This window comes from Pelophylax lessonae (genome assembly GCF_965119305.1).
Source record: "Pelophylax lessonae genome assembly, chromosome: 3".
NCBI lineage: Eukaryota > Metazoa > Chordata > Amphibia > Anura > Ranidae > Pelophylax > Pelophylax lessonae.
Genome location: NC_138770.1, coordinates 288,452,662 through 288,470,066, shown reverse-complemented (window position 1 = coordinate 288,470,066; position 17,405 = coordinate 288,452,662). Strand labels below are relative to the sequence as shown.

The 17,405-nt window shown below is 45.8% G+C and overlaps 1 protein-coding gene across 2 annotated transcripts in view; it reads right to left on the bottom strand.

The window, feature by feature from the left end:
• The window catches only part of ATP13A3 (ATPase 13A3), a 449,747-nt gene extending 434,029 nt beyond the window's left edge, over window positions 1-15,718 (bottom strand). For both annotated transcript variants that reach the window (XM_082249624.1, XM_082249623.1), the window contains exon 1: window positions 15,520-15,718. The gene's annotated coding sequence lies outside the window, so the exon portion shown is untranslated. The remainder of the gene's footprint in view (window positions 1-15,519) is intronic.
• Window positions 15,719-17,405: the final 1,687 nt, after the last annotated feature.

Sequence of the window (17,405 nt, the reverse complement as noted above, 5' to 3'; positions counted from 1 at the left end):
TGCATGCAGCTCCCCCCCTCCAAATTTATACACAAGACTGGTCTCAATTCAGCGATTTGAACAAGAGCCTCAGCCAAGCTCTCTTTGCTCTCTCATTTATTGGCTAAGATATAGCAGCAGGAGCCATTAGCCCCCGCTGCTGTCAATGAGAGCCAGTAAGGAGGGAGCGGAACGGGGCTGAGCAACGCTTTGTGTCTTATGGACAAGCGGCTTGCTGTGAGGGCACTCAGCAGGGGGGTGGAGCCAGGAGTGGTGGCGGAGGGCCCCAGAAGAGAAGGATTGGGGCTGCTCTGTGCAAAACTATTGCCCAAGGAAAAGGCAGGTATGACCCATTTGTAATTTTTAAAAAATAAAAGAAGAAGCTTTATAATAGGTTTAAAGTAAAACTATAAGCAAAACTCCCCCCCCCCCCATTTTGGGTAGAGTAAGGGAGGGCTATAACCCCTGTAAGGTTTATTTTTGCCATCTTTGTGCCTTTGGGGGAGATTTCTCTTCACTTCCTGTCCAAGAGCCAAAACAGGAAGGGAGAGGAAATCCCTGCAACTTAAGGTAATCTCCTGGGGACCCCCAGGTCACCAGAACTAGTGTCCATATTGGAATATTTCCTCTATTACTTTTCTAGGGAAAACCCAAATTTGGGCTTTTCTTTTACTTTCAATAACGGTAAACAAGACAAAGTAAGGGTGACACTCCCTAATGGGGACACAGACAGCAAAAAGAAAAACTGACAGGTGTTCTATACCCTCTCCATTCTATCCAAAAAAAAAAAAAAGAGAACCCCTGAAGTACAGGCAGTAAAAAGCAAGGGTAAACAAACTATTGATGTTACCAGGTAAGCACCAGTAAACATGGAATAAGCAGTTTAAATATTAGGCTCGGTTCACACTACCACAACTTGTCATGTGACTTGAGAGTTCAAAGTTTCATGACAAGTCGCACCCCATTAACTGCAATGGAATTGTTCTAATCGGTGTGACAAGTCACAGCGACATAGAAAAAGGTTTCTGCGCTACCTGGATGACTTTGTCACGACTTTCATCGACTTTGGTTAATGAAGTCACACACAAACCGCAATAAAGTCGCCCAACTTTCCAGTCATTGCAGTGAGAATACAGCCTAAGACCGTAGGTCTTACATAGGTGCTCAACCTGTGGCCCTCCAGCTGCTGCGGAACTACAAGTCCCATCATGCCTCAGACTTTGGGAGTCATGCTTGCAACTGTCAGCCTTGCAATGCCTCATTGGACTTGTAGTTCCACAACAGCTGGAGGGCCACAGGGTGAGCACACATGCAAGACTTAGGCTGGCCATACACTATACAATTTTCTTGTTCAACTTTCCTTTAGATTTACCAAAACCACGTAATATAGGGTCAAACCTAAACACTTTCAATTTGTATGCAGTCAGGCAGGCCCTTGCACTACATAGTTTATGGTAAATCTAAAGGAAATTGAATAAGAAAATTGTATAGTGTATGGCCAGCCTTAGGAGAACAGGCCTTGGCCAAAACCATATACATTCCAATTTCCCCATGTATAGGACAAGGCATATTACATTACACATATAGTTACACACAGCTGCCCTTATTAATCCTGCAGACATAAGACTTCTTATGTAGTTTAGGTACAAGGCAAGGATCACTGCATGCAGCCACTAACACAGCAGTTATTATAATCTGTCTTACACAGCCAGCACTTCGGTGGGATAAAGTCATAGCATTCCAACTTATTCATCCCTCTGAGTAAGCAAAATAGATTGAGACTTATCAAGCGAAAACCACAGTGGGAAAGTAAGGCTTTTGAAACAGAAATGAAAAACAGTGCAGCCAATATGGTAAAAACACTATGATCTGGAGGTCCCAAGCAGGGTAAATCAGAAAAGCCATACACCTGTGGAACAGACACACCAAGTTAGACTTCTAATCAAATAAGAAAAGTCACTTGAGAAGTTAGAGAAACTAAGGTAATTTCAAGAACTATAGGAAAGTTCCACTATTTCATAAACCTTAGATACAGAGGAGAATCAAAGATAAATGTGGATTGAAATGATGCATACCTTCACACAAGTTAAGTTACCCATAGATGGGTAGAAAAATGAAACAAAAAATTCTTAGAAAAGGAATGTTCTAAGAAAGTGTGTATTTTCTAATCATATATTGGTCAAATGAATATTTGTTTTCGACCATAGTAAGGAGAAAATTTGAAAGGAGATGGAAAATTTCTGTGAAACAATTTTTTTAAACCGTAAATTCCATACATTCCCAAATCAAAATTTAAAAGCAAATTAAACCTTTTGAACATTTGAATGTTCTGAGAATTTTCGTACAGATTTTCATTTGAAATGGCTTTCTACCACCAACTCAATCTCAAGGTAACCCAATGGGATAAACAAAAAAAAAATATATTATATATATATATATATATATATATATATATATATATATATATATATATATATATATATATATATATATATATATATATATATATATATATATATATATAAATAAAAACAATTCCAGTACCAACGATGCTTAACACTCTTATTGGCAACCATGGGCGTCATGTTCATATTAGCCACTACCTTCTCATGCAGTGAAGGCTTTAGACAACAATGGCCCTGGAAGTGCAATGCCTTCATCCCCACCACCATTAGATTTCAAGAACCTAGTGGCAAGTGAGGTTTTCATCAGTCACCATGGCAACCAGGAACTGTCCAGCCCTAGAATGGGGCAATAGAAAACAGCACAGATATACTTCAAGACACCGATAAGGACTAGGAAGCAGAAATCAACCGATTATCAGTCGGGCTGATTATCGGAGGCCAATATTCACTTTTTTTGAAGTATCGTATCTGTTACGAAACTTACCGATTTGACCAATATTGTGCATCATCTACCCCAAGGGTCTTCAAACTATGGCCCTCCAGCTGTTCAGGAACTACAATTTCCATCATGCCTAGTCATGTCTGTGAATGTCAGAGTTTTACAATGCCTCATGGGATGTGTAGTTCCGCAACAGCTGGAGGGCCGTAGTTTGAGGATCCCTGATCTACCCGGATAGGCCATCTCCCTCACCTAGGATAATGCATGCCACGGAACGACTGGACCAGAGAAGACACACCAACCAGCCACTCACAGCAGCAGGGTGCCAGCCAGCCACCCACAGTAGGGTGCCAGCCAGCCAGTTTTTTTAACCTGTTCTGTATAAACTCCCTTTCAAAATGCAATGGGAATGGATGCAGACAGAAAAGTAAAGTGTGGTCTGGGACTATTTTTCTTCTCAACCACCCCCAGGAAAGCAGCAGTGTGCAACACAGACAAATAATGTGAGCATGGGATCAGCAACTGCAAAAACCAAAAATATGTCAAATCTTTGGGCCCATCTAAGAGTTCAATTATATAATGCAGCACAGAAAAAATGAATTGAATCACAAAGTGAAAAACCACTATTCCAGACAACAACAGATAAGTTTCAGAAAAAAAAAAAAAAATAACAGGTGGCTAAATTTGGGTGGAAGATCCCAACTGCTGGACAGAGTAATCACAGAGATGATGGTCACTGATAACCAGCCATTTACAATGGTGTCTGACTCTGGATAAAAAAAAAAAAAAATGTAAAAAATAAAAACCTTAAAGACAAAAGGCATAATGAGCTAGTATGCATCACATACTAGCTCATTCTGAAATACTTACCTTAGAATGAAGCCCCCGCAGCGGCACCAGCTCACCACTGACACGGCCGACATGTTCATCCATCTTCTTTCCGGGTTTGCGTCCTCCGGCCATCTGACTGGCCAGAGCCATGATTACGTCACTACCGCGCATGCGCACAGGAGCCATTGTTCACGGCAAAGTGCTCTGAAGGAACGGCACGGACAGTTGTTCCTTCAGAGCGCATGTGCCAGTCATGTCACTGGCTGCATGCAAAGTAAATATCTCTACGGTTCCAGTTTAGGAGATATTTACAGTACCTATAGGTAAGCCTATGATAAGGCTGACCTATAGGTACAAGTTACAGAGGAAGCTTTACTTCCTCTTTAAGCGGTTGATGTCCATAGCTGAGCCAAGGTACACACTGAAGAGTGAAAAGTATTATCGAACCGAAATGCTGGGAGAGTTTTCACCAAAAGGTGGTTGAGAAAGTAAAGACTATGTTGCAACCAGAGAATGCCGGCAACTCACTCTCATTTCATTCACGACTGACTGCTGGTCAGGACAAAGTGTCACTAATGAGTCTTACATGCTACTTCATTGATAAAAAGGCAATTGGTGTTGATTAAAAAAGTGAAGCAAGGATCCCACACTGGGGAGTACATTAGAAGAACATTTCTAGGCATGCTTGAAGACTGGGGAATAAACAAAGACCGGGTGATGCTTGTGCTTCAAGACAGCAGAGCAAACATGGTAAAAGGAATGAGGCTTGCTGAAGTGTCAGACCTCCTGCAACTTGTGGTAAATGGTGGTCTGTCAAGCCAGAGAGCTTTGATTGATATAATTGGCATGCCGAAGAGGTGTGCAGGCCATTTCCACCATTCAAACCTTGACAAGCAGCGACTGAGGTGCATTCAGGAAGACCTTGGCCTACCCAAAAACAACTTGATTCAGGCTGTTCCAACACAATGGAATTTAACACTTCACATGCTGCAAAGAATGCTGGAACAGAAGCGAGCTCTTACCATCTATTCAGGTGAATATTGTCCTACTGCTGATCAGTGGTACATTGTAGCCAATGTCATTGAGACCCTCCTCCCCATAGAGGAAATTATACTAGAGTCATTACAACTCATTTGTGTCATCCCATGTGTGAGAGTGCCGAAGATGCTTCTTCAAGAGAATGAAGGACCCAACACACATGGCATTAAAACATGTAGGCAGGTCATGAGGGACAGCCTCACCAAACATTTTGAGAACCATGAAGAAAATAAAAATGTTGTGCTGGCATGTCTTTTGAATCCTCGATACAAGAATCATGCTCTCTCTTCTGATGATGTATTGGCCAAGGCAAAAACAATGGTTGACAGAAGATATTCAACAGGAGGTGCAGGAGGTTCCTGCCGAAATGTTAGGTAGGGAAGAGCAGGTTTCTAATCTGGAAGAGCAGAATGCTGCAAAAAAAAAAAAAAAACGTCCAAAAAGACAATGGACAAAAAGAGAATCTTCATCGCGGTTGAATTGATGCCATATTCAGTGTTTTATTGGGGCCTCATGCAGAGGATTCTTCTGAATCTGCAATAATGACCCTGGATGATGAACTTCATCTCTATTTGAAGGAACCAGTAAATTGACAGAAGTAGTGATCCTCTTCAGTGGTGGAAAGAAAATGAGGCACGCTACAAAAGACTTGCTCCTCATGCTAGAAGATACTCTCTGCTCCTCCTTCCTTTGTGCCAAGTGAGCATGTTTTTTAGTGAAGTGGCAGCAATATATGAAAAAAGATTGAAGCTGTTTAACTGGTGAACATGCTGAAATGTTCTGCTTTCTGCACTAAAATATTGTTCTACTTAACTGGGAGTATTGAAGTGTAGTGCCCACTGTCTAGCTTTTGCACTGCAGTAATGATTTAAATGTAATCATTGCAGTGAGTGCACTGCAGCAGTTTATGCCATTTTTCTATGTTTTGGGTAGCCTTTAATAAGTTATTTTTCAAGCACTTTATTTTTCAAAGTTGTATACTTCTAGGCCTTGTTCGCTCACAGTCACAACATGGTATAGATAAACACTTCATTTTTGTTGCACACGTTCTGCAACTGAACAAAAAAAACAAAAAAAAAAAAACAAACAATGGTTCTTCTCTTTACTCTTAAGCCCCGTACACACGTACCGATGGTCGGCTTACAAATGTTCCTCTTTTCTCCCCGGGATGTCGGTGTCTGCTGAAAAGTGCAAAGACAGCACAAGGACAGCACAAGAATTTTGTCCGCCGACTGCAGAAGTGATGTCATGTAATGGTTAACTTTCCCTGTGTTTTCTATTTTCTGAGCATGCCCAGTCTTGCAAATCTGCGGTCTGTCGGCCGAATTGTGTACTGACAGGCGAACAATCGTCCGTTCTGGTGTCGGCATACAAATATTTTCATGTTTGCACGAAAGACTTTTGTCCGCGGATTGTGCGCAGACATCTGTCGGAGGCACCATACTAACACGCGTACAATCGGCAGATCCTTCGTCCACCGACGTTTGTATGCCGACGATCGGTACGTGTGTACGGGCCTTTATTCTCTATGTGCCCTGTTCACACCACACAACGTGCATGAAAACTGATGTGAAGCTGATTTCACTGCAAGTGAAGTCTGTGAAGTTTTCATGCAGGTATGGTGTTAAAAATTAACATGTTCAGTACCAGATTTGTGTCAAATTGTGTTGATTTTTCAAAACTTTAAATGTACAGAATATTGGCACCTAATCGGCAAGGAGAGTGACCGGAAAAAAAAAAAAAAAAAATCGGTATCGGCTCTGAAAAAACGATTTCGGTCAATCCCTAATAGAAGTACAGTACAGATAATCTAGTCCATGTCTTATAAAGAGAAGGCCAAATGTCTCCATATTAAATACAGTGCAGCTGCATCCCTCACGTTGCCTTCAATTCCACAGGGAGGATGCTCACAGTCACTGCTCTCTTCCCCAACAGAGTGTCAAGAAAGATTCTCCTTAGAAAACTGTACCCAGCCAATAAGTCTACTATACTTAGAGGATTCCACCAGGAAGGACCTATACTCTGTAGCCCCCATTCATACTCTGCTAGGTTCCCTAAGCATACAAGTGTAAACAAGGACAATTAGAAAGAAATGGACTTTGTGTGTGTTCAGTCACCTTACACATTTAAAAAAAATTCCATACATTATTTTTAGTTTATCCAGGCTTTTTTGGCCCCATAGACTGAAAAAGAAGCACCTGTAAATTCTCAATATGGGTGCTTTCACACCTGAAGAACTTCTCCTCCCCCTATAGAACTGCCTTACTGCCCTTGCCCACACCAAGAACCACACTACTCAGGTATGAATGCAAGCTTAAAGGATACACAAACCTACAGGTATACAAAAGAGGCTCAATGAGCCTCGGAGGTTCCTTGGAGGTCTGCAGCCTTACCAAACACAAGCTTAATGTTGAAGGATGCACAAAAGATAGCTCTCCAGGCAGCTCAAAATCTGGCTGAGCGATGCAAGAAAATACACCCTAGGCCACTCCAACCTCCAGCAGATTGGGACTGTGCCCTTTTAGGCTTCCTTTGGGCATTACTTGCAATGTTAGAAGTGGAAAAACAGACCAAATTTAAACACCACCTAATCATTCTACACACAGCATCCAGGAAATGTGTGCTGAGAAGGGCAAGTGCTGAGTCCAATGTGAAAACTACCAGTATTCCCCACAAAACCTCACGGGTTTGGGGGAGGGGGGTGTTTATGTAGCCATTAAAGAGATTTACCAAGGGATTCTCTCCCCTTCTACCAGCCTAATGCCTGGTACACAATGAGATGATCGTCTTTTTTCTTTTTTTTTTTTGCATGCCACTCTTATATCCAAAATTAAGAGAATACTGAAGTTACAAAAATTTTCATACGACAGAATAAAAATTCGGAAGTGATGTAATGTGTTGTACTGTATTCATATTAGAGCTGCACGATTCTGGATAAAATTAGAATCACAATTGTTTTGCTTAGAATAAAGATCTGGAACGATTCTCGGCGTAACATCCTTTACATTATACAAACAAATTGGGCTAACCTTATTGTTTAGTTTTTTTTTTTTTTTTTAACTCCCAAGTATATTTTTTCCCCAAAAAACTGCGTTTGAAAGACTTCTGCGCAAATACAGTGTGACATAAAAGATTGCAACGATCAGCATTATATAAACACACACACACACACAATATATATATACATACACACACAGTATCTCACAAAAGTGAGTATACACCCCTCACATTTTTGTAAATATTTTATCTTTTCATGTGACAGCACTGAAGAGATTAAACTTTTCTACAATGTAAAGTAGTGAGTGTTTGGGGGTTCTAAATAATTTTCTAGCAAAACATACTGATTTTAACTTGTAAGCAACAAGTGTCAGATAAAGGCTGAGAGGTTAAACTGTCCTCAGTCCCGGTTCACACTTGTGCGATGCGGGAAGGCCTGCGAATTCGCAGCCTGTTCCCGCATCGCAAACGCACATCTGGCAGTTCACATTGCCATATGCGATAACGCAGGGGGTGTCAATTAAATGTTAACGACACCCCCAGTTTGATTGCATATCGCAGTGCGATCTGACAGTTCGCACAGGATCGGATCGCACAAGTATGAACCACTGTGCGATCCGATCCTGATGCGGCTGAAAAAAAAGGGTCATGTGCGAGTTTGGTGCGGATACAGTGCGAATTCAGCCATACAAAGTGTATGGCTGAATTCGCATCCGCACAGGAGATCGCATGTAATGAAGGAGCAGTACGCTCTGAATTACATGCAATCGCTGCACTCGCACAAATGTGAACCGGCCCCAACAGACAGAAGTTAATTCCTTTGATGTAAAAGAAGGAAATGATACATTATAAAACATTGTTTATAGTTATCCAGCAGCCTTAACAATGTTGATAAACATTTGCCTAAGTGCCCGTTCACATACGAGCGACGCTACTTCGCACCGCGACCTCCGAGGTCGCGGTGCGAGCAGCCCGCCGCGACCTCGGAGTGGCCGCCACGGACTTCATAACATTGAAGTCTATGGCGGTCGCCTCCGGGTCGCCCCAAAGAAGCTCCGGACCCTTTTTCTAAGTCGGAGCGACTTGTGTCGCTCCTATTAGAACGGGTCCGCAGCTTCCCAATGGAAGGCGACCTACGGCGACCTGTGAGGCGACCAGGTCACCTCACAGGTCGCCTTAGTGTGAACGGGGGCTAAGACCCCGTTCACACTGGGGCGACCTGTCAGGCGACCTGGTCGCCTGACAGGTCGCCTGCCATAGAGAAGCTGTGGACCCGTTCTAATAGGAGCGACACAAGTCGCTCCGACTTAGAAAAAGGGTCCGGAGCTTCTTTGGGGTGACCTGGAGCGACCTGCATTGACTTCAATGTTATGAAGTCCGTGCCGGCCGCTCTGAGGTCGCGGTGCAAACAGCGCACTGCGACCTGTGAGGTCGCCCCGGGAAGTCAGATCGCCCCAGTGTGAACGGAGCCTGAGGCTCTTCTTTTTTTTTTTTTGACAGCTGCGAGTGAGCAGAGAACAGCTCTGTAAAAATCAAGCAATTTTTTAATGACTATACGTGCAGCTCTAATTCATATTGTATTCTAGAGTCACAACTGCACCGATACATGAAAATTGTATGAAAAATTCAGCCCAGCGCTCACTCCGAATGGGAAGACTGGCGTGCTGCTCTCCTCAGGCAGGGAACTCCAATACGGGTACATAGAAAAGAAAGAAAGAGGAGGCGCAAACACCTAGTGCATTACCCATGGTCAATTTGCAAATTGTTTAATAAAAAATGCCAAATGCATACTCACAGACGTAGAGATAAAAACATGTTATAAGAATCCACCATGTGTGAACTGGGACACGTCCTTCAGTCAGGACCGCTAACGCGTTTCGGGGGTCAGGCCCCCTTCCTCAGAGCTGCCAGCTGCCCCCGAAACGCGTTAGCGGTCCTGACTGAAGGACGTGTCCCAGTTCACACATGGTGGATTCTTATAACATGTTTTTATCTCTACGTCTGAGTATGCATTTGGCATTTTTTATTAAACAATTTGCAAATTGACCACGGGTAATGCACTAGGTGTTTGCGCCTCCTCTTTCTTTCTTTTCTATGAAAATTGTATGATCTGGTATCGTACGAGAAAAATATTCGTGCTTGTCCCATCTGATAATATTCAGATAAACTGTCATGATCAGCTCTCGAAAGCTCTGTACTAACGGTCATATTATGGTACAAATCGCTTTGAAAGTGGTATTTTTCATATGATTTTCTAATCATCAATGGGCCTTTAGTTCTGTGGAGCCCTCCTAGACCCTACATGACCATCAGTAAGGATAGAGGGTCTTCACACACTGGCTACTGACCCATAAGAAAAATAACAAATGGGGAAGTGCCTGCTGATGTGCAGAAATACAAGACAGAAGCAATAATGAGAGCTCTTTTTTTTTTTCTTCAAATCGGAAAAATACTTAAAGCGGTTGTATCCTCAAAAAAAAAAAAAAAAAAAAAAAAACCCTGCAGGACAAAAGGCATAATGAGCTAGTATGCATCGCTTACTAGCTCATTATGAAAAACTTACCTTACTACTTATTAAGTCCTGACACGGTCGCCCAGACACCGCTGAGGCAGCTTCCCTCGGCGTCTCCTCCAAGTTCGATGGCTCCGGTGCTGTAAGTGGCCGGAGCCGCGATGACATCACTTTCTGGAGTATACTACCGCTTTAATTGATAAAAAAAAAAGCTCAGTTTTCCAAAACAAAGTGCAACTGATCCATACAGCATTTCGACAGCCTCAAGCTCACCACCCATCTTCACATCACAGTGGGACATAGGTCACATCATTACACACCTTTCTCCTTTTTAAAGTGTTCAGGGGGTATTGTTTTCATGGTCTGGTACCAAAATGTTATGGAGTACTACAGTGTTTCTCAACTCCGGTCCTCAGGGCACACTAACAGGCCAGATTTTAAGTATTACCTTGGGGACATGCAAACTAGAATACCGCAATCACTGAGCACCAAATAATATCACCTGTGATGTATTTCAGTTTTCTTGCAAGCCTGGCCTGTTAGTGTGCCCTGAGGACCGGAGTTGAGAAACACTTGACTAGAAAATGCTTACTAAATCAAGCCTTGTAGAACTTAGTAAGTCCTGGTTCACACTGGTGCAATGCGGGAAACCCTGTGAATCAGTGCCGGTTCTCACATTGCACCAGAATCGCACAGTGGTTCACATCGAGATCTGCGATTTACTGGGGGTGTCAAAGTAAAGTTAATGACAACCTCAGATTGGGTCGCAGATCGTTATGCGGACTGTGAAATGGTTCAGGAATGTGAAATGGTTCAGGAATCAGATCGCATAGGTGTGAACACCCATGCAATCCGATTCCATTTCGAACCATTTTGGTGCAAATGCGAAGCGATTTCCGCCATACATTTTGTATGGCTGAAATCGCATTGCACAGACATTGCATGCGATTTGCACAGCAATGCAGAGCAAATCACATGCGATGTCTGGCAACGCACTAGTGTGAATCGCCACTTATACCTCGATTCCACTGCGGAGTACAGTTAAGTATGGTTCGGAATGGTACACGTTGATCAGGCTTGCGTTTCCACCGCCAACAGTACCCTTACATGATAGGCGTGGTGTAGCCGGAAAGTAGGGATCGATGCCACTGGATAGGCGTGTTGTATGCCGGAAAGTAGAGAATTCTCGCGCAAGAAAGCTACACAGCGAACAACAATGGAGGAAGTAATGCAGATTTTGTTCTTGCTTCTTGGAATGTGGCTGTTTGTCACAAGAAGGGGACAGTGTTCCCTTTGCACCCTTTCCTCCCTGATGATACCCAGGAAGATCTGCACCTCCTGGGTCGACCAAGCTTTCCTTTGCTCCGATATTTGTGTTGCTTCCATAAACGTTATAAATGGCGCCCGCGGAAGTGACGATTCTCTGTCAAGCATTCAACGTTCTGCAGAGGGTAGCTCCACCCTGTTGGTACCCCAATGAAAGGGTCCCAAAAAAATGGTACGGTATTAGGGTACCATTCACAACTTTTGACAATGGAAACGGCAAAAATTGCGTATCGTACCACTCAGTGGAAACAATTAATGTACTATTCTTCACAGTTATAACAAACTACATACAAAGGGGGGGAATTCCAACATATCTACTAAAACTTTGCCATTTTAATTTTCAGTACCAAAACACAGGCTTAATCTGGAAAGTATGGAAAATGGGTTCTTTTCAAACTTTCCAGGTCTGAAAAATGTCAGATCTCTTATTTGCACCAGCTGTAACAAGCATAGATTCCACAATACTTTAGGTGGATAAAATTACACACACACTAATTTCACTTGTGCTTTCCGATCAGGTCCGCCTGTTAGTTTTTCAGCCGGAACTGATCGGATGCTAAATTCGCCCCTATGGGGCAGCGGATGTCAGAGGTGACATGTCCGCTGTCACCCACTGCTATCCAACCCGATCCTGTCCATGAAATCCAGACGCATGGTAACACTTCAGCACCATGCAGTAATCACGTGTATGGGTGCTGCATCATGGTTCCATTCACCTAAACGCACTGTGGTACATTTTTTTTGCTCTCTGATTCGAAGCCCCTCAAGTGCACTCTCTCTCCCCTGACACAGTAGCTCTGAGCTCAGCATTTGAGAACTCCCTCCTGTGATGGTGGTGGAGGTGAACAGTAACAGCTGGGAGTCTCTTAGCTATGTCCTACAACACAGCAGGATTGGATGATGCCATCTCTGGAGTTTCTCAAACAGGCTTCATGAGGTATGTAAATGGACTACAAATCTATAGCAGGGTCATTCGGCAACTTTCATCTGCATAAGCAGATTTACCATTTTTGGTAAAGGTGAACTATCCCTTACCTCAGGGCTTGACAAACCCTCGGCGTCGGGTCGCCATGGCGACTAGAAATTACATCCTGGCACCTGGGCTTTTGCCAGTGACAAGTGCTTCAGCAGCAATTGCAGGGTGGGCATCATGGGGAATGCGATTAGCATTGGGGATGAAGACAACCCAGATGGAGCAGGAAGAGAGCAGCGTGGCCAGTAAGACTAGGGGATTTCCGGTGGCCTGTCATCCATGCTGCTACTGCCACCGTCCTTTCCTGGGATATTGCTGGAGCAGGCTGAGGGAGGCAGCGGCCTGGCTCAGGGACGTTGGGGCTCCAGGCTCAGTGTTTTCCCGGCAACGAGCAACCTGCTCCAGTAGCATGGCGGGGGTCGGCCACAGAAGGCAGCGGAGGGCAGGAGAGCAGGCACTGGAGGCGGAGCCGCTGTCTATGCCATCTGGAGTCAGGGGACAAAGGGAGGGAGGGGGAGAGCTCATTGCCACAACCACCATCCATACTCTGCTGCAGAGAAGACAGAAGTACCTGAGCTCTGATATCTGGGGAGGATTAGGAGATCAATGCAACTGCTGATGTGAAGGAGGGAGGAAAGGGTGTTATCTCCCATGTAAGATCTAATGGGGGGGGGGGTGCAAATACCTGATTCATACCATTTGGGGGGTAAGGAGATGACTGACAGGTGCTGGCACCTATTCGGTCTGATGTTCTGTGCCAAGGGGGCAACTCCACCCGCGCCTTGCCCTGGCCATACCTGCGCACCTGAAATCTCCTCTCCATCCGAGCTTTATATACAACACATGAAGTCTAGGGCACCAGTTATATACCCAATGTATACCTAAAAATAAAAAAATATTGCGGGCAGCCAGAGGCCCAAGCCTAGTACACACAAGCAGATTTTTTTCATTCAACCCAGTGGGCTGAAAAAAGAAAAAAAAAAAAAAAAAAAAAAAAACTCAGAAGCTTGCAAGGAGCTCGCTGTACTAACTATCCAATGTTAGTGCAGCAATCTCCCCGCAGAGCTATTGTGTTCTGAGAGGGACACACTCTTCACCCCCCCAGGCAGAACACACTGGTTCTGACAAAACCCCTTCTAGTATTTAGCCAAAAGGCTGAGAGCACTAATCGGATGCCAATCAGCAGACCATTTTAAGTAATACCCCCTCGACAGAAGCTTTCTATTCAGCCAGCTTCTGGCTAAATACGAGATGGGGTTTTGTCGTTGAAAATAATTTGTTAGGTTAAAAAAAAAAAAACTGGCTACCTTTTTTAGCTGCCGTCTAGATTTAAAGCAAATTTGGCCAGCCTTACCTAAAGAATGAGAACAGATCTCATTCTGTGGAGACTGATGATGTCAGCTTTTTTTTTTAAGCACATGTCATGGTGACACCAGAGTCCTGATACACACAACTTCAGTTAGGACACATTAGAGACATTGACCCCTGAGTGGCCAGGACACGGGGGGGGGGGAGTGTTGTGTAGCGGCGAGGACACGGGGGGGGGGGGAGTGTTGTGTAGCGGCGAGGACACGGGAGGAGTGTTGTGTAGCGGCGAGGACACGGGAGGAGTGTTGTGTAGCGGCGAGGACACGGGGGGAGTGTTGTGTAGCGGCGAGGACACGGGGGGAGTGTTGTGTAGCGGCGAGGACACGGGGGGAGTGTTGTGTAGCGGCGAGGACACGGGGGGAGTGTTGTGTAGCGGCGAGGACACGGGGGGAGTGTTGTGTAGCGGCGAGGACACGGGGGGAGTGTTGTGTAGCGGCGAGGACACGGGGGGAGTGTTGTGTAGCGGCGAGGACACGGGGGGAGTGTTGTGTAGCGGCGAGGACACGGGGGGAGTGTTGTGTAGCGGCGAGGACACGGGAGGAGTGTTGTGTAGCGGCGAGGACACGGGGGGAGTGTTGTGTAGCGGCGAGGACACGGGAGGAGTGTTGTGTAGCGGCGAGGACACGGGAGGAGTGTTGTGTAGCGGCGAGGACACGGGAGGGAGTGTTGTGTAGTGGCGAGGACACGGGAGGAGTGTTGTGTAGTGGCGAGGACACGGGAGGAGTGTTGTGTAGTGGCGAGGACACGGGAGGAGTGTTGTGTAGTGGCGAGGACACGGGAGGAGTGTTGTGTAGTGGCGAGGACACGGGAGGAGTGTTGTGTAGTGGCGAGGACACGGGAGGAGTGTTGTGTAGTGGCGAGGACACGGGAGGAGTGTTGTGTAGTGGCGAGGACACGGGAGGAGTGTTGTGTAGTGGCGAGGACACGGGAGGAGTGTAGTGTAGTGGCGAGGACACGGGAGGAGTGTAGTGTAGTGGCGAGGACACGGGAGGAGTGTAGTGTAGTGGCGAGGACACGGGAGGAGTGTTGTGTATCGGTGAGGACACGTGGAGAGTGTTGTGTAGTGGCGAGGACACGGGGGGGGGGAGTGTTGTGTAGTGGCGAGGACACGGGAGGAGTGTTGTGTAGTGGCGAGGACACGGGAGGAGTGTTGTGTAGTGGCGAGGACACGGGAGGAGTGTTGTGTAGTGGCGAGGACACGGGAGGAGTGTAGTGTAGTGGCGAGGACACGGGAGGAGTGTAGTGTAGTGGCGAGGACACGGGAGGAGTGTTGTGTATCGGTGAGGACACGTGGAGAGTGTTGTGTAGTGGCGAGGACACGGGGGGGGGGGAGTGTTGTGTAGTGGCGAGGAGGCAGTATGGTCCGCCATGCACACTCTGCCACACTCATTACCCATAAGGCCCGGTGTGGGACAGGAGAGGGCTCGGTAGGTGATAGGGTGTCCTAGTAGCACGTGGCTCTCACCACACACACGCAGCACATTGTACATACACAGCCTGAGATAAGAATGGCAGCCTGGCATACACATATGGGCTCATTTATAAAAGAGGAAGCTTCACCGAGTAATAAATCCTCCCCTGACACAGACAGAAGGAAGGGCACACAGCGCTGTAATCACACACACCACACCATAGCACTGCTGTCACTGACCCGGTGTAGAGGCCCCCGGTGCGGGCGGTCAGGCCCGGGATCCACGCTCTCCGGTAGCTCTGTTCTCCGCCCGCTGTATCCGGCGGCCCGCTCGGTTTATCACCTGAGGCCCATGATAGCAGTGAGGCCCGAGACCTGAGGAGAGTGACAGGAGGAGAGAACACGAGACAAGCGGGAGACACACAGCCGTGCACTGGAGAAGTGGGAGGAGGATACCATAGAGGATGGAGGGGGGAGGAGAGTGCACCATTGTACACACAGGGAGGAGGAGGAGGTGGTGTGCAGAGACAGGCAAGACACACAACACGGTGTGCTGTAAAAACTGTCAGATGACACAACAATGGAGACTGATGGCAGAAGGAGACACTCCATGGTGGGGGAAGTATAGGAGGACCTCCACCTGTCATAGGAGAACTATGGAGGCCTGAAGAGCCATCTTCTCTACTTGTGACTCTACAGCCTTCCAATGAATGGTGGCCTCCCTAAAGTGTTCTCTGAATGCAGTGGGCCTGTGTGCAAGATCCAAGGTGGACCCCCATCCTCAATATTCTACACTGCACCACCCAATGTTATGGGGGCACACACAGCTGGATACCCTAGGCACAAATCATCTGTGTCCTGGCTCTGATTACTTCACCACTCATGATCAGTTACATGCAGCTAATGATTTGTGCCCTGGTCCCCTCAGAACTTTAGGGCTCATACACACGACCGGTTTGGCTTTAACACTTAAAAACGGGTGGTTAAGGTTCAAGGTTGGTATGGGTGTAGCATACAGCCCACTAATCAATGACAGGCTGGACAACAAGCGGGCTGGATGTCCCATACACAGGAATTCCACATTCAAGGCATGCAATCCTAGACATGAGTAGTACCACTCAGAACATCCACCTGCACTGATTGACAGCAGGTCCTTCCGAGAGCTTTGATATCATTGCCATTAACTTCAGGACAGACTGGAGGATTGTTTACTGTTAATGTGCAGTGGCTTGGTACCGACCATCACCAAGGCAATGCAGAGTAAGCCTTAACCTCCCTGGCGGTATGATTGTTTCAGATTTCAAGTGCTGCACGCGGTACAATTATTTTGCATGTAATTCTAAAGGACGAGCAGCCCAAACCAACTATTTACATATGATTTTTTTTTACTGTGCGTTCTTCTTTATAACATCTCGGGTATGATAAAGTTTGAAACACTAAATTATAATATGATATGTTTCCGTAACAATTTTTTCAATAACCTCATCGGTCAAAAAGAGTTGGAGGTATGCCATAGAGTTGTCATCCTCAACATCCACTTTGATACTAGGTGCTCCAGTAAACTGGAACCTTGGGGGCGCTATGTGCCCCGTACCGCAGTCAATCGAGCACCAAGTCCGCACATCGCTGGGCACAGTCGCAGGATCATCGCTGAAATCACTTTCTGCCTTTCTATGACGAACTTCCCCACAAATCGCTGTCACTCAATTCTGCAAGCAATTCTGTATCACTGTCATTGTTTTCCAGCAGGTCATATACCACTTTTGAGGTGGCGGCGCGCTTTTTTGATGCCATGGTCGTTCTGCAGTTTCCAGACAAAAAGTTCAGAAAAACTGCAGGTAAGGGCACTGGAGAAAGCACTGGGGGGCAAACTAAGGTCAATTTCTTTTATTTAGAAATATAATCCAATAGGATTACAATATATCAGTGTGTTTGTGTGTTTTTTACTTTTTGAATTTGCCGCCGGTTCCACCCCCCCTGCGAAGCGACGCTCGAAGGGAACGGAAGCTAGGGCACACAGCATCAGGCGGAAGATCCGGCCGCCGTACACTGCCAGAATACTTTGCGGGATCCCGGGGACAAATTGAGCAACCTCTTCCAGTATCCAGCGATCCTCCCTGGTGGTA